This window comes from Ambystoma mexicanum, chromosome 5q (genome assembly GCF_040938575.1).
Source record: "Ambystoma mexicanum isolate Mex_15411 chromosome 5q, UKY_AmexF1_1, whole genome shotgun sequence".
Classification (NCBI taxonomy): Eukaryota; Metazoa; Chordata; class Amphibia; order Caudata; family Ambystomatidae; genus Ambystoma; species Ambystoma mexicanum.
The window spans coordinates 146,090,590-146,113,068 of record NC_090933.1 but is presented as its reverse complement, the minus strand read 5'-3'; the positions used below and the strand labels follow the sequence as shown (position 1 = coordinate 146,113,068).

At 41.6% G+C, this 22,479-nt stretch overlaps 1 long non-coding RNA gene across 1 annotated transcript in view; it reads left to right on the top strand.

Moving 5' to 3' along the window:
* LOC138497301 (uncharacterized) overlaps nt 1-15,333 on the top strand; it is a 29,270-nt gene extending 13,937 nt beyond the window's left edge. The window contains exon 2 of the long non-coding RNA XR_011278561.1: nt 12,205-15,333. This is a non-coding gene — a long non-coding RNA (uncharacterized lncRNA). The remainder of the gene's footprint in view (nt 1-12,204) is intronic.
* Nucleotides 15,334-22,479: the final 7,146 nt, after the last annotated feature.

The following is a 22,479-nucleotide window of genomic DNA, read 5'->3' as shown; positions in this document are numbered from 1 at the left end:
CTAGATCAGCAGAAAATACAGTTCCGAACTGTCCGCGAAGCACAGACCCAATCGCGAAGTGCGGGCGCATTCACAAACACGTCATCATGCCGTGCACGCGTGCAAGGTCATGTGAGTCTCTCTGGAAAGTCTGCTATGGCATCAACGTTCATGGACATTGACAAACGCAAAAACAGTGGAAAAAGTTGCAGTGTTAAAAATTATGCTAGAAAGTAGGAAATGGCAAAGTTTCCTAGTGAAACTTTGTAAATTGGACAAAAATGTTGCTATATTGGGATAAGTATGATTTTAGTAAGTTGTAGGAAATTAGCAAGTGCTGGTAAAAACCCATGAAATTCACTAAAAAACTTTGTTAAAATGACATTATGGTTAAGTTTCCCTAATGAAAACCTATGCAATTCAATGAAAAAACATTGTGAAAGGGACGCTATGGTTACAAGTAAAACCGAAATTCACCAGTTATGGTAAGCTAAGCAACCATAACTCGCGCCACCACCGTGCACTCCTAAGACTAACACCCAGGACATCAAAGATGAGATCACATCTGTCATTGATGACATCACTGATGACACCACATATGAAATTCATTTTGATGAAAAGTCCCTACACGGATTTGTGTTTATAATGTTGCTAACAAAATGTCAGGGGTGACCGAGAGACTTATCTTGAACTACTTAATCTATTAAAGAATTTACTCATCTAAACAAAACATTATATTGGAGTGTCGTTGTTAATACAGGAACCTAATCATACGTAAACATAGGCAATGACTGCAGCATGCACCATAGAAGTACAATATTTTTAATCTTGTAATTTTGGATGGTAATATAATGAATGCTACCTTATCAGAGTTTTCAGTAATGTTAAACATGTAATAAATAGCTAGCAACTCAAGACTCACTACACACTTGTCCTAGTACAAACAACACATATGAAGACCCACAATGCATACAAATCAAAGATACATACAGGGAAACTAAAGTAAGGAAGAAAGAAACAGCATCACCAGAACATGTTAATAACATTAAAGTTCATCTTCATGTTTACAAATGAATTGTGTGTTTGTGGCCTGCTTATTGCCCTTTGTATGTGTACAATGAGCTGAGGCCAAACCCTAAGGAAAGTACTTTAAAAACACACAAGGTTAACGTATAGATATATAGCACCTTTTGAATTTTTAAATTCTGACTATCAGTGAACAAAACCACCCGGCCTAGATAGTTCAGTGAACTAAAACAAGTGGCCCAGATATGTGCTGTCATAAGTGATGTCATCAATGACATGTGTGATGTCATCTTTGATGTCCTGGGTGTTAGTCTTGATATGATATATGATATGATATTTTATTAATAGCGCCCCCATACATAAGTGTTTCAAAGCATGATGAGGCAAGGGAGGGGTACAAGGGAGGACAGGACAATGATTTTCTGAAGACCAGTGACATTGAGATCGCTCATGTGCAGCATGAGATCTTAGCAGTGCACGGTTGTGGTGCAAGTTATGGTTGCTAAGCTTATGATAATTGGTGAATTAAAGAGGTTTCTTGTTTTTACTTCTAACCATAATGCCCCTATAACAAATGTTTTTCATCGAATTTCAGACAACCATAAGGTCCCTTTAACAAAGTTTTTTTTCAGTGAATATTTAATGTGCTTATTTGTCATTGATTTTGATCCTCGGTCAAATAGCCTATAAAAAGTTTCCAAAAATGCACAGGACCCTACAAACCAACGGATCTGATGCACCGACTTTCTCTCAATTGGTCACACAAACGTGAAGACACTGAAAATATGAATAATGGTAGAATAGCAAATATGGGAATAGATATTTGTGAAGAATAGGAACCTTTACAACTACCATAACAAATGCTACATTCAACTGCTACAAAGAAAAATGAAACATTACTGTTTGTAATTGTTTCTGCTGACTTAGCCAATCAAGTTGCCAACATTGAAAGATATCAAGAATTTGCCCAAAAGACATCTGCATAAATAATATATATGGAACAGAATAACAATCAGTGAGCAGGATAAACACATTCATTGAATGGGGCACTGGAAGTTGAAGCTAATCAGAATTCAAGACAACAGAAGGAAGACATTGTATAGCAGATGCAAAATGAAAAAATAGCTGCAGAGGGAAGCAAAACAAAGTCTAGATTCAGAGTCGTCTGTCGTAAGGACACCTGCACTCACTATTCACGGACATAGGACTGATTTCAAAGTAAATTAAACGTGCATACTAGTAATACTAATGCATTGCTGGATAATATGATGCCTTTAAAGTTACAAATGAAAGAGAATAAGGAACATATGAAAAAGGGTATTGTTGCAAATGTGGATTTACAGCCTCAGCTTGATCAGCTGTGACATAATTATCTGTAATAAATCAAGAAAGAACTCAAGAACACAGTTAAGAAGGGAAATCCCAAGCTCACTAAACAATTGACATAAGCACAAACAAGATGTCCAAAATAGGGTGTCAAAAATCAAAAATTAGCAAAGGCTGTAGACAAAAATAGTCAGAGAGATCAGACAAATCATTAAATGTCTATGCAGAACCAGTTCAGCACAAGTGGCAGTTCAGTAACAAACAGAAAAACACCTCACCATCTAAAAAACAATAGAAAGTAAACAGAATACATGTGTTACATTGTGGAGAATGACTCCCTAACATCTTTAAAGCAGGATGTCGAAAACAAAACGGCACTACTGGCCTTCGGAAAGAAGGCATTTGAACTGAGTCAGGCCATTCGGACAGAATCTAAAGAGCACCTCCAGGTGACATCCTAATCTATTCCAAAGTAAGAGTCAAATGAAGGCCAATTGAAAGTTCCAACCTGAGCTTATGAAGTCCCTTAGCCTCCAGACTCTCCCGACTCTAAAACAGAAGGTACATATTCCTTTGTCCCTGTCAGATATTTCAACCCATGCCAATGCACCACACTACATCACCTTCCCAATGGGTGAAAGAATCTGTTAAAAATGGAGGCGCTAACCCCTGTGCACGCCAAATCTGCAAAAACTGCACATGGTTCAGAAATCACAAAGAGGCTGCACCACCTTGCCATACACAGGCAAAGTTGATGTCAAAACAGAACTCCCTACTGGAGAATGCCAGTGAGTGCTGGTACCAGTCACATGAAGCAAGGCCACAGAAGTGGGTTAAAATCCGAAAATGCCTTAAAATCCAGTTTTCCTAATCCATTGCAACCTTCAAAGTGCTGTGTTGGTGCTAAATTCAGTCATTTCCCCAGTGAATTATTGAAGGGAAAAGGGTGCTGAAATCATAGATTCTCCAGGCAGTCAGAAGAATCCAGGTCTCACTGACTGACAGCTGCATCAGAAAATTAGCTGTCAAACCCAGTTTAAAAGTGTTTCTGTTTCTTGATTAAAATTGCAAAATCCGCCTATTTAAAGCATGTTTGTGGAGGGCTAATTCTTTTAAAATGTCCAAATCCCTCATAAACTGTGCTTATATTTTATATGTGAAATGAAAAGACTTTAATTTAAAGGAACCCAGTCTGGAGCTAATCAACTAGTTAATTCTGATCTGACAGCCCAGCCTGGGAAAGATTCACATTTCAGCTTGACACTCAATTGCTACAGGAAGGCTAATGGCTGCTGAATGGTTCCCACATAATGACAACAAGGAGCACAATGAGACAGCATCAGACATTCATCTATAGCTGAGCCAAGAACAATGGCAAGCTGCCCAACTGATCTCTACGGGGGACCTTCCCTCTCCAGGAAGGCGACATATCTCCCTGATCAAAGGACTGGACAGCTGCTGCCTGGGAAGGGGAGGTTACAAAGGAGAACTTTGATGTTAAATCCTTATTTGTGATTAAAGTTTAAAACTCTTTAGCTGTGCAACCGAAAGAAGGATAAATCTGGAAATTGGTAGACATTAACCTAATTTCAGGATTTTTATTTGAAGGCATTGATGAAACCTGCATTTAAGGGACCAAAGTTATGAAAAAATTCTTATTGTAGCAGAACGATTAATGTTGCAAACCTAAGATTGTATGTACATGATCCACTGATAAGCGGCCAGAGATGTACAGAATTAGAAATCATTAATCCAAACTGTTTATGGTTAAAATTGACAAAAATCCATAGAATGAGAAAGACAGCTCACACAAAGATGGGAACCGAATGGGAATATAGACAGTCAAATACGAAATGCATTTGCCCGATTTTATTAGTGTACATAATTGTAGAAAGGTACATGTGTGCAAAAGTTATGTTTTGGTAAAAATCAATGTGGGAGTTCCTAAATCCCATCGTAAAGATGACAGCTCTGTTCTGACTGCCAACCAAAACAAAGCACGTGCCTGCAGCCACTCACAGCCGTGGGGGTGTGTTTTTGAAATTCTGCCCACACCATAAACTTGGGGATGGCATTTCACAGTATAAATATAGGAACTTCACAACACATAGCAGACTGCTTCCAGAACCCATCCAAATTTCCGCACAGCACCTTGTTCCAGAACTCTTCATCTTGTAGCTGACTCCAGACTTCTTTGAAGATCCAGATTTCTTTGCAGAATCTAGACTTTAGCATTGCTGAACTCTTGCTAGCTAGACCCAATTTTAAAACATCCAAAACCTAAACAAATAATTCTGATTCAGCTTGGCTTGCTACCATTAAGGCTTGCCTGCTGAAACTTGCATCCTGTAATCTACCGTATCAAGTTACCAGAAGGGCCCATCCAAATCCAGTGTGAGGGGCAGTCCAAAATTGACCAGAACTGCACCGTTGATCCAATCCCTCCAGAAGTGCCCTTCTGCCATTAGACCTGACCCGATCCAATGACCAGAGCTGGCGGTCCAGTTTAATTACAAAGTATAAACAGGAAGAACAGTGACCCATGGTATATCTGCATTGAATTATCCCAATCTCAACCCATCCCATCTTTAAATTCAGAACCCTAGTATTGTTAGAATCCTTCTTGCGCTGACTTTTCTTTCATCTGTGTTATAAAACCATAACTCCTTGGTGATTTTGAGTAACTAAAGTAAATCCCAGAACAAAATCGAGTATTCACCACGTGAATGGTTGTGCTGGCCACGTAGCTGTGAAGATTCATTTGTGTCCTCCTCTTTTTCATAGTGATTAATATATTGTAATAAAACATATCTGTAATTTTTAAAACCAAATTCCTGTTCCATTTTTGCTCCTATTGTGCATAAACGCCCCTCACTAAAACCTCTATAACTTCTTCAATTTTAAAGATAGAAATGGAATTTCAACTCTCACTGATAACTAAGTCGCTTAGCTACATCCACAACTAAAACCACATCGTATGTATTTGACACTTTTTGTCCAATATCGCATAGTAAATGTTTTCCGCGAATTTGCAGTTCTCAAAAGTTTACACGTTTCTTTTCCCCATTTCAAAGTGCTTCTTCCATCCCATCCTGATCTAAAGTGTGTATTGTTGTTTATCTTGTAGCTCATGTGTGTTAGGACTTGTTTAGAGTTGCTTTCCTTAGAATCTGTCTCCATTTAAGCATTTCTGCACCCTTTTGCATTATTTTACAAAGCAATTTAAACCTGTCAGTTTAAAAGTGTCACTTTTGGGGAGTGAAGATTGAATTTAAGCTCTAGACATTGAGCCTCATTGGGGATTTACCGAATTCCGCCTCTGGAATGACCAAGTCACCGGGTTTGTAATGCCCCGGGGATTCCGGGAATCACGGAGGTGGAATGGTAATACGAGTCCGGCAGTAACCTGCTGTTTTTTCCAGCTCGGTTACCGCCGGACTCGTAATGAGGCCCATTGTCTTTCCTTCCTGAATACCTGCTGATTACTTAGATCTGTGTAGGATTGCTCATTTGTATTTTAAAAAAAAACTTTGCAGGGGGAATATTAACCTAAGCGCTATCTGTTCACAAACCAAAACTGTCCTTTTTCCTGTGTTTTCTATTCTGCTTTATTATAAGTGAATTCAATTGCTTTACTTATTTTCTGAATTGTATTGTCATATTGTCACCCCTTGGTAATTATTGCCCCATATATAAATGATGTGTGATTTGAATATTAAGTAAATAAATAAATATTAACCTTTACAAATTAGCCTGATTCCTGATCCAGTGTGACCTAGGGGGTATTTTGAGACGGGTGTAATATGAGTAGTATATCATTCTGAATATTGAACTTATAGACAAAAATAAATAAGGGGTTCATTGCGCACTACATGCTGGGTGAGACCTGGGTGTGTGCCTGATTGAAATCCCTTACAGCTTGGGGGCTTGTGCCGTGATTATGTATTTGAAATACCAACCATGACAGTCTAGTGCAGCATACTAGCCTGCAGGGTAGAGCCACCTTGCTGGGCTGGGGTACTGTGCTACACTATCAAAATAAATACTCAAAAAAAATAAGGCCTGTTTGCAAAAGTAAATTAACCCTGAAATAAGCCATAAGAAAATTGATATTTCTAAAATGGCGACCCCAATAGATATTAATATTGCGAGGAAACACCCCCTGCACAAACTGTTTGTCAGGGTTGAGTGGCCCGAACAGGATGAACAGGTATGGCTACAGGAAATAAAACAACAAGTCACTGCAATAGACCTAGATAAATGGCAGGACAAGGGTCCAATACGCCAAGCGCTTAGCGAACTGTACATGGCCTCCAAAATAAAAGAGGAGCAGTGTAGAATTACCAAAATAGCGGCCTACCTGTACCTCAACATAGGAATAATACAGGAAAAGCATGCAGACAATGGGCCTCATTAGGACCCTGGCGCTAAGTCTTTAAAGGCGCCGTAAAAGGCTGCGGCGCTGTTAAACACTTACCGCCTTACAACGAGGTCCCTTTGCGGGACCCGACCTGAACGGCTGGTCTAGACCAGCCGTTAAAGTAGGAACCCGCAAAGGGACCTTGGTGCTAAGTACGGTACCGCAATTTGCGGTACCGTACTTAGCGCCTTCCCCATTCCCATAGAGCCCTAGGGGCGAAAATGGGAATGGGGAAGGGACATGGTTCAATGGGGAATTACCACCCCGCCAACCTTGGAATGGGGTGGTAATTCCCCATTGAACCATGGCGGACCTGTTACAACACCGGCACCAACCATGGTGCTAATAGCGCCACGGTTTAGCGCCGGTGTTGTAATGAGGGCCAATATAGTTCTGGCAAAGAAGCAAGGGGAAACACTGCAGAAAATCCAAACTAATCTGGACTCTGCAGAGCAAAGGTTCCAGAAGAGCCAATAATCAGAAACAGAGGCTAGGCAGTATATTACCAAATTAAAGGAAGATCTGGCTCTCTTACAGCAAAAGAATGCAGAGCAAGGTACCAAATTACAGACACTGCAAGATGAGTATCAGGAAAGGGTTGACTCTTTAAAAGAGGGTCAACAGAAATTGGCGCATCAATTAAATTATAATATAGTCTGCACAGAACAGATAGTCACATTACAGAACCAGGTAGAATCCTTGAAAGAGGAAAATAATAAATTAATTATTAAAGACATCCACTCTCAAGAGGAATTTGATGAGGAGCGCCAGAAATCTAGTGCATTTAAAAAACAGAGGGACGACCTGGCTGAACAGAGGGGCACTCTAAGTCAGGAGAGGGACACCTTAGGCCAGGAAGTCAGCCAATTAAAAACTAAGTTAGAGGAAAGAAAGCTGGCCCTTCAGGAGTTTAGTGAAGTTAAAACTGAATATGAGAAGCTACTACAGCACACCAGGCGGGTGGGGGATGCTCTGGAAAAGAACACTCAGTCCAATAATGACAAAACTCAGATGGTGAGTCTCCTGCAGCAAAAATTGGCCCAGTATTTCCAATCCAGGCAGGAAGCAGAGAGAGACAATGTGGCTCTCTGTGAAAAGAATGATAGGCTCCACAAACAGATAGCCATGCAAGAGCAAATCATTGAGACCAGTAAGGCCTTAATAGAGGAGCAAAAGAGTCAGATTGTGGCATGTCACCAGGGAATAGGGGCTGAAATAGATGAGGTAGGAAGGGACAGAGAAACTCCTGAGCATAACATCTGGACCCCTGTTATCAGGGACTTTAACCCCTTCAGTACCATGGACTCTGCCGCCCTCATGTCCACTGGCTCATATGAACCAAGGGCCATGGAGATGGTAGACTTCAGTAGAATTAGCAACAGGGGATTGACAGATCAGTGCCTCCCAGAAAAGGATGGGCGGGCCTCTCTGTACAGATTTCCAAATGTCAGGGCTAGCCTCTTTGATCAGGAAGTCTCCAGTGAGGGGAGAATTAGGGAACTGGATCCTCAAAAATACTGCCTACCAAAGGATCAATCTGTAAAATTGGGTGGGGAACTCCATGAAACTAGGCCCACAAAGAGTATCTTAAAGACCTCTTCCCAGCTAGTGCAGTGGGGGGGTACTCAGCCAATCCTGGGAGCAAGGGAGAGTCAGAAGACTCTTGTGAGCGCCACAGGTCTCAAGAAACTAGGCCCCCACATTCTGCAAGCCATTCCCAAGCTCGCAAAATAAGGGAGAACCTAGAGGATCCGATAGCCACCTCCTGTAGCAGTGCCTCTGAGTCAAAGGATGAGTGGACACGGGTGACTAAGACTAAAAAGGCCAACAAAATTAAGAGGGCTCTACTGAAAGATCCCCTGAAACAGATCAAGGACATTAGGAGCGTCATAACTCCCTATCATAAAAATGGGAAGTAGTCAGTTTGGGAGCGCCTCGAGTTATATGAGCAAATGATGGATACTTTCCATTTGAAAGATAGTCAGAGTTGCATTCAATATGTCAAATGGACATTTTCCCCTGAACACTCCAGCTTCTTTGCGGGGCTGGAGGATCAAAATCACTCAAGATGGTCCACCTACAGGGCGGCCATCTTAAAGCATTTTTACGTACATAGGAACCCCCAAGAGGCCCGCAAGGTGGCCTACAATCTGCAGTGTGGGGAAGACAAAGGCCCTACAAGAATATGTGCAAGAATTGAAATGTGCCTTTGCGCAGACCACCAGGAGGTTGCACACAGACATTATGGAGTTCATTAATAGCTTTGTTCATGCACTCCCTAAATACATCATGACCCAGCTGGTGAGGGACTTTCACGAGAAGAGATCACTAGACTGGGTCATTGAACAGGCGACTCGTATTTATGAAAGGCAGAAAAGGGTAGAGAATAAAAATACAAATAAAAACCGCAAACCAGCCAACACCCCTGCTGCTGCTAAGGTGGTGGATGTGTAGGTGGCCCCCATTTTAGATCTGGAGATGGGGGCCCTAAAAATATTCCTGTGCAAAATCCTTCTAACCAAAGAACCAGAAGGCCCTCGGGCCAATCCCAAACAGGTAGCCAAGGAGGTAATCCCACAAATGGGACCCCTAACTCCCCTCATTATATATGCCCCCATTACAAGGGCAACAGACCCATCCTGGGCTATTTGTGGACTCCCCCAGCCCAAGCGGGGGATCCAACCAGGTAGCTGCCAACCCAGGAAACTTCCCTCCTAACTTTCCCCAGGAGGGCAGTAATGCCCCAAATGCCGGGTTGAGCTTCTTTCCCCGGTACCCACCAAACTTCAACCCCCAAAACAACCCTTTCTTTCCCCACTTTCCTGAGCCCAGACAGCCCAATCCGGGAGAAGGGAGTCCAATGTTGGAGGGTTACCAGAACTATCCCAACCCCGTATTATGGGAAAAGGGACAGTTACCCTTCAAGTGATCCACCTAGGATGGAACAGAGACCCCTGTACCAGCCAGAGCGGGTGTCCCAACTGGAGCGCCAGGTCCAGAACTTGTCACAGGATCTGGTTCGCATGTTGAGGGCTCAGCAGAACCCTCAGATGAGCATGTCGACTCAGAACTCCGCAAATCAAGGGTCTGGTACTCCAGAGCAATGACAGGGAAAGAAACCCAACAACCCACTGGTTCCAACTTAGAAGGCACAGGGAGAATGGGGGTGTAAAGCCTTAGATGAAGCTTCCTTCCTCACTTGTGAAAGGCCCTGGAAACCCAGGAACCGGAACCAAAATCTCCTGCCCCCGAAAGTCTGCAACCAAAGGAACAGAAGGTGGGTAGGAGAAATAAAGGGCCTAAAAAGACCCATTTTGTGGAAGAGTCTTCCAATTTGAAGGAGAGGGGTCCTCAGAGGACTCTGGGAAAACAATCTTCTCCTTCAGGGCTGGGGGAACTCCTCCCAAAGAAAAATGGGTCCGAAGAGATCCTAATCAAAACTGGATAGATGTGGGGACTGTGTTAAAACTGCCCATCATTGAACCCCAAAATGACAAGCCAGAAAATCACCTGGCCCAAACCAATTCTGGTGACTGCCTCCAGAAAGGGGGGGCAACCCAGAATCAGAACCAGGGGAGCCCAAAACTCTCCCAATATCCAACTGTCCTATCTTTTTTGCAGATTCATTCCAAAGCTCCCCCACTGAAACATGCCCAGACCTATTCTGGGGACTGTCTCCAAAAAGAGGGGGGGCAGCCTCGAATCAGAAAAGGAGGAGCCCGGGACTCCTCAAATCACTGAATTTGAAACTGTGGGTTCAGATTCCCAAACCACCCAACTTCATTCTGGGGACCGCCTCCTAGAAGGGGGGGGCAGCCCAGAACTAGAACAAAGGGATCCCGAAACTGCCCATATAGCGGTGTGTCAAAATTCGTTGCCAGATTCCCCAACTCCAACACCATCTCTTGACCCAACTACCCTTGTGTCAGAGTCAGAAATAAGTCAATTCACCAAACAGCTTACCAAAAACACCCATTACCTTTGCCCATTGGAGGAGAAGGAAGGTAGATTCTACACCTCCATCCAAGTACAAGGGCAATGTGCAATTCCAGCACTGGTGGACACTGGACCCCAAGCAACTTTGCTGTCAAAGAGGATCTTTGAGCAGCTAAATTCAGGAAGGGGCAACGATACCAAATACCTCTCACCTCCTCCTGAACAGCTCCAGAACTTTGATGGGAAGAAAATTCCTGTTGAAGGGTCTGCAGAGCTGGAAATTAAAATTGGGCGACACAAAATGAAGCACACGGTCCTAGTTGTGGTGCCAGAGGGAACCCCCTGTCTATTAGGGAAGGACATCCTCCGTAGACTGTCTCCCCTAATAGAGTGTGTGAATAAGGTACTCTGGACCACCCAGACTCACGGGCCAATCAAATTAAAACAAAGTGTCAACCATGTTAGTGTAAATGGCACATGCCACATGGTTGAACAAAAACCGGACCAAAATAAGTTCTACCTTCAAAACAATGACATACCCGACGTCACCATCACAGCTGTGGGACAATAAACTGGTGATGGGAACCCCTCTCCATTTTTGCAAATCAGCCTCCCTTTCAGTCTCAAGTGGTATTCCACCCTGGAAGGAGATACATTGAAATGTTATACTAATGTACAATCAGAAAATCCCAAGTTCATAGCCAAAATTGATATCAACCCAGCACAAAACTTAGCTGGAATTCTGAAGAAGGGTGAACAGCGCTTCCTCCCGATTCAGTTAAATGACGGGAAGGAGTCTGTCCTCGCCCGAGTTGACTTGAATAGTGAAGAAAGCTTCATCAGTGAAGTATTATTAAAAAAACTCCCAAAAGACCAGACCCTACACGACCTGGAAACACCCGCTCCAAAAATCCTCTGCTTAGCAGTTGCATGATCAAAATGTCTAGAGATAAGAAAAGCATAGTTCATAATTGTTGCATCGTGCAAGGTGTTCCTTCTGCCTTTTATATGAGCAGTCACCTCCTCAACCAACTCGAGATTAATTTGGACCCGAGTTATTTCCAAGCCCGGTCCCAGCTGGAGAGTAAATCTCAGGGTACTGGCAGACCTAAAGAAAGCCTTCCGGTCAGCACTAGTGCTACGGTAGGAAATGGAATTTCAGAATTGGAGGAGAGGCCACCATCCCAGGTCTCGCCTACAGAATCCACCGTCCCAGAGGTAACTTGCTGGCTGAAAGACAAGTGGATCCACATAAACCAGCTAAAGAGTTGCCATCCCAGGCATACTTTGCGGCAAATAGAAGAGCCTACCGGAAACCCAGAGGGGGAAAATCCAGAGATCTAAAAAGAATTATTAAATGTCCATTGAGTACGTACGAGGAAAGAGTGTTAAGACCATTATTAAATATAGGCGGGGAATATTGTAAATTGTATTCAATGCATGCATCCGCCCCACTACACCCCTCGGGCAACAGTTGTGGGGACATTTCCATAACTGTAGTATTTTCTGTTTTCTAGTACTGGAACTAAATCCACCTAATCACCAAGGAGGACATCCTCGGGGACCGGGAGGAAAAAACCAAGAGGTCCGTAATGCCGCTCCACACAGAACCTGCGAGGAGAGTGTGTTGCATCAATCGCTGACGGGAGAAGCAACCGGATTTCTTCACATGGACAGGAGAAAAAAAAATCCCACGGTCCCAACTGCCCCATGACTGTACATCACGCTGAAGTCGGGGGAGGTGGGATATTTCAACCCATGCCAATGCACCACACTACATCCCCTTGCCAATGGGGGAAAGAATCTGCCAAAAATGGAGGCGCTAACCACAGTGCACGCCAAATCTGCAAAAACTGTGAATGGTTCAGAAATCACAAAGAGGCTGCACCACCTTGTCACACACAGGCGAAGTTGATGTCAAAACAGAACTGCCTGCATGAGAATGCCAGTGAGTGCTGTTACCAGTTACATGAATCAAGGCTACAGAAGTGGGTTAAAATCCGAAAATGCCTTAAAATCCAGTTTTCCTAATCCTTTGCAACCTTCAAAGTGCTGTTGTGGCGCTAAATTCAGTCATTTTCCCAGTTGATTATTGAGGGAAAAGGGTGCTGAAATCATAGATTCTCCAGGCAGTCAGAGGAATCCAGGTCTCACTGACTGACAGCTGCATCTGAAAATTAGCTGTCAAACCCATTTTAAAAGTGGTTCTGTTTCCTGATTAAAATTGCAAAATCCGCCTATTTAAAGCATGTTTGTGAAGGGCTAATTCTTTTAAAAAATCCAAATCCCTTATAAACTGTGCTTATATTTTATATGTGAAATGAAAAGACTTTAATTTAAAGGAACCCAGACTGGAGCTAATCAACTATTTAATTCTGATCTGACAGACCAGCCTGGGAAAGATTCACATTTCAGCTTGACACTCAATGGCTACAGGAAGGCTAATGGCTGCTTAATGGTTCCTGCATAATGACAACAAGGAGCACAATGAGACCGCATCAGACATTTGTATCTGGCTGAGCCAAAAACAATGGCAAGCTGCCCAACTGATCTCTACAGGGGACCTTCCCTCTTCAGTAAGCGGACACACCTCCCTGATCAAAGGACTCGACAGCTGCTGCCTGGGAAGGGGAGGTTACAAAGGAGAACGTTGATGTTAAATCCTTATTTGTGATTAAAGTTTAAAACTCTTTAGCTGTGCAACCGAAAGAAGGATACCTCTGAAAATTGATAGACATTAATCTAATTTCAGGCTTTTGATTTGAAGACATTGATGAAACCTGTACCATTTAAGGAACCAAAGCTATGAAAAAATTCTCGTTGTAGCAGAATAATTAATGTTGCAAACCTAAGATTGTACGTACATGATCCACTGATAAGCGCACAGAGATGTACCAAATTAGAAATCATTAATCCGAACTGTTATGTTTAAAATTGATGAAAATACCTGGAATGAGAAAGACAGCTCGCACAAAGATGGGAATTGAATGGGATTATAGACAGTCAAATATGAAATGTATGTGTCCAATTTTATTAGGGTACATAATTGTAGAAAGGTACATGTGTGACAAAGTTATGTTATGGTAAAAATCAATGTGGGAGTTCCTAAATCCCATCATAACGATGACAGCTCTGTTCTGACTGCCAAACAAAACAAAGCAAATTACCAGCAGCCGCTCACAGCCATGGGGGTGTGTTTTTGAAATTCTGCCCACACCATAAACTGGGGGCTGGCATTTCACAGTATAAATATAGAAACTTCACAACACATAACAGACTGCTTCCAGCACCCATCCAAATATCCGCGCAGGACCTTGTTGCAGAACTCTTCATCTTGTAGCTGACTCCAGACTTCTTTGAAGATCCAGAATTCTTTGCAGAATCTAGACTTTAGCATTGCTGAACTATTGCTAGCTATACCCATTTTCAAAACATCCGAAACTTAAAAGAATAATTCTGATTCAGATTGGCCTGCTACCATTAAGGCTTGCCTGCTGAAACTTGCATCCTGTAATCTACAGTGTCCAGTGACCAGAAGGGCCCATCCAAATCCAGTCTGAGCGGCTGTCCAAATTTGACCAGAACCGTGCCTCTGATCCAATCCCTCCAGAAGTGCCCTGCTGCCGGTAGACCCGACCGGATCCAATGACCAGATCTGATGGTCCAATTTAATCCCAAACACAGATAGGACACCTGCCGTACTCCCTACACCTAAACACAGACATGGGATACCACACAAAGCCAAATACAAAGAGATGGCCCTGGCCCATAGCCTAAGGATAAGGGATGGCATCTACTTTAATGAATAGTTACCAGTCCATGGGCCTCTCTCCCCCTACACCAGGTTTGTTTCATGTCTGGATGGCCTGTCCAGTGTTGAAGGTTGGTCAGAAAGAAGTCAACCAGTTGGAAACCCTATTGTTATGCCACCCATGAAATAGTTTACCAACCAATCACTTGCTGTATGGATGATGTGGGTTTATTTTTTATCAATTTAGTTCTGGTCCCAAGTGGGGCCATCAGATTTACTTAACCTAATGAAATGTTCTCCACTTACAGAGTCTATGGGCCTCATTACACGGAAGGTGGGAAGGGTTAACGGTCACCGGTAAGGGTACCGGTGACCGTTAACCATTACTGCCTTACTACAAGGTCCCTTTGCGGGACCCGACCTTAACGGCTGGTGTAGACCAGCCGTTAAAGTTGGGACCCGCAAAGGGACCTTGGTGCTAATTACGGTACCGCAATTTGCGGTACCGTAATTAGCTCCTTCCCCATTCCCATTATGCCCTATGTGGCAAAAATGGGAATGGGGAAGGGCCATGGAGAAAGGGGGAATTACCGCCCCGCCAACCTTGGAATGGGGTTGTAATTCCCCTTTCCTCCATGGTGGTATGGTACCGGCGGCAAATAGCACCATGGTTTACCGCCTACCGTGTAATGAGGACCTATATGTAATCACCACCACTAACCAATCCCCATTCCCCGTAGGTATTTGCAGTTAATATTATGTTGTGACTTTGAGATGACGAGTTTGCAGTATTTAACCAATTGTTTTCAAAATATCATCTGAGAGCTGCGAGATTGTAATCCTTATATGTTGTCCCTGCTTTATTTGGATAATAATAAAGCCGGATTTTGCCTTACACGTTGTCTACTTTGTCTTTGAGTCGGGCTTGGATTACTCTGAGTCCTCTGGGTAATTTGTGACTTTCCTGGGCCATTTTAACAATCTCTCTTGGTTCTGTCTCTTTCCTAAAGTGAACTGCTTCATTCATTAGATTTGTTAGGACTTTTAGGTTTATTGAATTTGTTATTAAATTGTTATAACTGGTATCCCAGGATTGGTTTACCTTTAAATTAGACCACTTTTCATGCCCCATTGGACTCTTAGCAGTATGCAAGCTTTATAGGTGACCAAAACATCAGCACCATCTTGCAATCGGGGTAATGCAGCATTGTGGCTCACTGGCATTCTGTGATCACCTGAAGACCACAGTTGAACTAGTGTGGTGTTTCCAGACACAAGGTAAGTGAGCAGCTTTCTCTCTTGTTTATGTGATCCACTTTCATGCTGGGGAGTGAACAGCATTAGTCAGTGACTGTGGTCTACTTACTTCAGCAACCAGCCTTTTGTGAACTACAGTCTTCGCCAAATTGCATCCTGTAATTTAAAAATACAACATACAAACTGTTAGCCTTTCAGCCTGGGTATCCCCATACTCTCGGGGCACTTCGGTAAGAGAATGTGGTGGTGCAGTGCTCAGCAGCTTGGCTCCCTCACACAAAAAGGATAGGCAGGTGCACTGACTTACTACACTTTGTAAAACTAAATCATTCCAAAATCGAGAATGCATGCTATTACCACTGGAGCATAGTGTTTCTGTTATGCTATACTCAATCCCAGTGCACAAAGGAATGCCATTCCCTCTCAGATTTTTCGAAAAATCACAACTCAAGCATACTACACTGAAGCCCCAAATCATGAATTATAATGATTTAATAATAGCACTTTTTGGACAAACTGACATTAAAATTCAGTTTGGGAGACACAATGAAAACACAGATTTTACGGACCAATAACTTTTTATTTGTTTTCCAAACCTAGTCTATCCTAGCCATAGGGTTGAAATACTTGTTACCGGGAAATGACTGAAAAAGAGGATAGTCTAGAAATTTACCACCAAAATGTAGTTTGATCACAGTTACACAAAACTACGATCAAAATGGCATTCCAAGGAGATGCAGCTGATTTCACAATAAAGGAAGCATCAAAAGGCAACACACTGCTTCTTTACTGAGAAACTATCAATATGAGGAACACCTTTATATTTGTAACTATTTAATGAAATAAGGAAATGAGTAGCTATAACATTTCCCACATAACATACGTCAAATTCCAATTGGCAATAGATGTGTTTTACCTATTCTCCCCTGTGCAAGGTAAACAACAGCACTGTCTATGTAGACCGGTCTTATTGTGCTTATTCACAATTTCAACATGAGTCAAAAACAATTTCCTTAGAAAAACAAATTCATTAAATTCTCACATCTATATTTAAAACATTAAATTTTGTCCATAAATAAAATAAAATATTCAAACATCCTTAAGTAATCATTTTTATTACAAAATACACTTTTTACAATGAAGTCAATCATATTCATCATTTGATTATCTGTTTTCTTTACAAATTGAATGAATAAACTAATGTTTATGCCTCCTAGGAATCATTAGTAATGTTCTCCACAATCAATCTCAAGATCTGGTAATGTATAATCTTTTCGACATATTTATACGCTACTCTTCTTCAGAAGGTCCAGTCCCTGACTTCATATATGTGAACTGAATATACGAACATGAATTTCCTTAAATTTAACTCCCATCCAAATCTGGCATGCTTCTAAATAATTACATAATTCAAAATTTAACTAACCTGTTTCAAAACGCCAAAAGACACACTTTCAGTTTTGCACAACTGGGTGTAGAAGGCGCTGCTCAAATTGATGTTTCCAAAAGGAAAGTTGTATCCCAATCTCTAGATGTAAAGAGACATACAACTCATTTCAGGGAACTGGTCTTATGTTCTACAGTCTAATGTAGATAACAGTAACCTTCTTAAAAACATTACCTTACTGTATCTATGCCTATACAAGATCAATTGTGTACACAGTATTTATCTCTATGTTAAAACAACAGCTCCAAGCATTGTTGTGTTGTGTGATTCAAAGCATTGCTTACAATTGTTTGAACTTTTTAATTGTTTTATTAAGAAAACATAATGTTTGAAATATGCAAGTGAGAATTGCTCATTTTCAGGCAATTGATTTTGAATCATTTTGGGATTTTGAATAACCACTAGGACACTGGTTTGCATAGAGCGCATGGTTGTTTACCTTGCCCAGCGGTGTGCAGGGGAAATAATAAATTTAATTTAGAGACTACTGGCCGAGTTTTCCGATTTCTGCCATTACTGGTAAGTGTTTTAATTATTAATTTTAATAGTAAGATCCAAGAACTTAGAGTTCAACCCGCCACTCAGCAATTTATTTAATTTTCAATAGGCAAACAGATCATGTGAGGTACAGTGGAACAAGACTGAAACTCATACTTACCTTAAATAATGGTATTATTGACCATTCAGGTCAGCAATCTAAGTTGAGATTATGTTCTCACGTATGGCGAGAAGGCACTGGGCATTCATGGCTATCCTGTGTTAAGAAGGATACTATGTAACCATGCCACATTTCAACATTTATTCCTGAAGAAGGCATTTTTGTCCCTTATCAGCCTAAGCGTTGCAGTACTATCTTATCAATTGGAGCACTGTGGCAGTTGTGCCTTCTTAGTGTTGGGCCCACATTGTGGAACTCCCTTCCGCTGACCCTTCGTAGTATCCTTGCCTTTGATTTGTTTAAAGCTCATCTTAAAACCCACCTGTTTTCATAAACCTGATTAAATCTTTTGTCTGCTCTTTCACACACTAGCGCCTTAATGCCTTTGTTGATTTGTTTGCGCTATACAAGTGGGATGATGATGATGATGAAGATGAAGGCAGACATACAAAACAGGACTCCTTTTGTAGAAACTATAGTTGGTAGACTGTAAATTGTAGGGGAGACCAAAAGAGAAACTTAAGAGTGCCGTAATATAAAGTGAAAAGGCGCCGAAATAATGCCTCACTCAATTCACATTTGTGCTTTTGATCAATTAACACAAAAAGGGTGCACCTGTGGGATGCAGGAAATTTGCTGTTCATTTGAGGGATTACAACTGAAATACGGCTTGGATTTCACCACAAAATAAAACTAAACTTGCAAATGCATAGGAAGAAATGTACTGAAGGCCCAAAGACTGGCCTGTGACCAACTTTAAACTGGCAGCAAGAAACGATGAAAGCCCTTGTAGAGGAGCAGCCAAGTACTTGTACCAGAAGTCCTGCCCCCATCTTGCCTATATGTTGGCAACCAGAAATTGTGACATGCGCAATGCCAGGAATGGTACCTATACCACGAACAGTCCTTGAAACAAGGTATCCATTGAGAAAACCCTATATGTATTCATGAAGAAATTACGGTCTTCTGAAGGAAATTCCAGAAGAAGTGTGAAAGAAAATGAAATAGAAGACTGGTGATGTCACATGAATTGGAGATGACGCACCCAGAAGAGAAGCCAATGAAGAAAGAATATGGACCTTATAGAATCTGATGAGTAGTGAATTAAGCAACAACTCAGGAGTGAAATGAAGGTTGCACATGCAGAGAAGCACTGAAGAAAATGTCAAACCATTTTACAATTGTACAGACGCAGTAACCCAAGTAGACGAAGTAATTATAGGGCTGGCAACATAGTAAATAGATTGCAGGCGATGCGCCAATGTATATGCATAGGAATGTATAGAATCTGGATGCTCCACGACGCATTGTAGTAAATTGGAACCTGTGAATGAAAGGGTTGGAAGTGTGGCACAGCAGAATAGAATAGTTGATGGTGAAGGAAGATTCGAGAAGGCTTGCCTGGCCCAGTGTCAGGAGTCAGGGCTGCCGAGAGCCTGGTTAATTACTTGAAAGGATAAAATAACATGAGAAGTGAGATGAACTCCTGTTTGAGGTCTAATGGAAGAACACTAGAAGCGCCAAGTTTTCTGCATTTAATTAAATAAAATGCAATGAAGGAGCTCAAAACATGGTCTCAAGTCACATGGTCAGATGAAAATAGACTTTGGCGCGAGCTACACCGAGACCAGAAGATAAGGCCTAGCCTCAGGGGCAGAGAGCCTGCACAAGGCCAAGTTCAAACATAGTAATTGAGTGGCAGACTGCAGGAGTGATGATGGATGTTGAGCTAATTGGGTGGGGAGGCATGACTAGGCTGACCTCCCAGAACCCTAGGTACCAGCTTGTGTGCTGCTAGTGAGTGGGATATTCCAGAAGGGTACAAGTGTGCCAACCAATTATAGAGGGCCACGTACCAAAGAGCCATATAGTTTGAGAAGGCAATAGGACATTCTGTGGTAGTCCAACACAGAAGATGACTTGCACTTGGGTGGGCTTAGTTGTCCACCTGACTTTAGAGACCCAATCACAACCCCATAGAAAGTATATGTAGATGCTCCCCATAGACCAACCACAATCCCACTTAGATTTTCTTACTTTGCCACGTAGTATGACATCACCTATGATGAATTTTTGTTTTTTGTTATATAATTATGTTTTTAATGAAATGATGAGAGAGAACTTGTTAAGCGAGCTGTGCCGCGTCCGTTGATGCCCGTTGTCCTCCCTGTTTTAAAAAAATTTTATGAAAACAGTGGAGATTTTGCCAAACCTCCTGAGTAGGTCTGATTATTGATGTATGAGTAAGGTATGCATCCCTATCCATCTCAGATACTGTTACGTCTCCTTAAAGGGCCTAAACGGGTTCACCTTTTTTAGTAAATAAATAGATAAATAATTCTGCCGTCATCTACAAGGGTGCTTAGCTGCACTGGAACAATGTATTTAAAGCCAAAGGTCTGACACTAATTTATATGCTATTCATAATAATCAACCTATGAAAATTAAAAGGAAATATGTGGCCAATTAAAAAGTGTGAGCTTGATAGTGCAGGAATACGTTCAATTATAAAAGTTGAAACACACAGGAAAAGTGAACAACTAGTATGTGGTATTCAATCTGTCTCCCTGTGCCAAAGCACTCTCTGATCCAGTAAATAGTTGCCTGTCCCTGAGGATGGAGTACCAAGGTTATACCCACTCCTTGGATTGCGGTAAAGTGTTGTAGTGTGTACTCGTATCTAGCGCCAGGCACTCCAATGATCCACTCAGTTCTTTTATCTCGTATCTTTTAATTGTCATCTATCTAAATGACATTAGCAGTTAGAGCCTCATGCCTGTCTATGACACCTGTTTCTGCCCTTCAAGGCCTTTCTCAAAACCAAGCTTAATTTGAATGCCAATATTGAGCACCCAGCACGTAGGACGCTTCGTGAGACTTGCTACGATGCTTTAAGGACCAAGGTAACTAGCCCTTTGATTAACAATGCAAGCAACACTACAAGGTGATTAAAGAATTATGCTCATCATTGGTATTAAAATTAAGCCCGGTTTTGAGAAAGGCCTTGAAGAGCTGAAATACATGTCATTGACAAGTATGAGACACTAACTGCTAATGTCATTTAGACAAATGACAATTAAAAGATACGAGATAAAAGAGCTGAATGTTTCTTGAATCATTGGAGTGCCTGGCGCTGGATGAGAGTACACACTGCAACACAGGAAAAGAGCGCTGTTTTTTTCAGGCTGCATGGAATGGGAACCCCTGGTCCAAATGATTGATTGCTGATCTTGGGAAATATCTGGAGATGAAAGCAGCCTTATCCAGACAGAAGCCTGAAGCGGATTTATCTGAGGCAAACATGCTTTCCAAGAGGGAGAAAGGGACCATAAGTGGAAAGCTGACTTGGAATTCCCTAGGAATACGTGAGGGTCTTTGCTGGCTGTGTCCCGTAAAGAATTGTTGAAATGGAGTATGACACGTCCCCAATATAAATTTTAAGTCAACGGACTAGGAGGTACCTTCCACTATGGGAAACTCATTCCAAGTACAATGCTTGAGCTTGTAAAGTGGGAAACTGCAATAAATACAATAATAATAGTAATAATTATAAAATAATAATAATAATAATATTAATAATGATAAATGTATTCAAAACCAACCCAAATGCGTTTTATATTTAAAATAAAATTATAGCATGTAATGGAACAGATAATGTGCAGCTCTTTGTAAATATGAAGCCAATGAAAGGAAACCTTTTGGGTTTTCACAGATGTAGTCTGACACTGGAGCACATTTCCACATCTCCAGGATTGATTCATCATTTACGGCAAGTGATAGCCATAGATATTTAAAAGAGATATTTGGGGATGAAACGGATCTTAGCTGTGTCCTTTTCAATTCCACAGACAATGTTTCCAAACCAAATTACATGAACTCCTAACTCATTACATTGAGCATTTGGTGGGGGGGGGGGCAATGGGGGACCCTGCACCAATGGGACCCAATTTGTGAAGTATGGCAAGAGGGGATTTTATTCCTTTTTTTCGAAAATCATAAACATATATTCCAATGTTGAGTGGATAAACCCCTTCTCTGTGAAATCTTAATTGATAGCACAGTGTCCGTAAACAGATGCCTAACGAGTCTGATGCATCTCATCACAGCTTGCATTCAACTTCTATGCATTTGCTCGAAACCGACAGGACCACATCCACACAGGGGGTGGATTCATTTAAAATGTGATCAACCGTATTGTCATTATTCTATGTAATACATTTTTGATACCTATACTTACTATGATAGCGGAGAGAACCAGAATGGTTTAATTTGTTATGTGAAGTAGTTGATTACACTGGCTCATAAGAAGAACTAGTCTAACAAATAGAATTCATTGATCTATTGCCTGACTGCAATTAATTGGACATGGTCTCTTACTGAGACTCCAGAGCAAGCCAATGTCTGTTTCTGTAAACCAGTAATACCTGTGCCGTTATTTTATTGCGGTGACTTATCCAGCATAAAGTTAGATGACCACCTTTCAAAAGATCTTATTTGAATAAAATGTAATTTTTATTCTAATGCAAGTTTATTGTCCCAGAATTATTGTGGGTTGGGTTGTATACTCTGGGGTGTTAAATTAGTATTAACCATTTAGTGAACAGTTATGATATACACAAAATAGTTTGACAACATCTGTTAGATAATAATTGCTTGTTGTAAATTAACATCAGATTTTT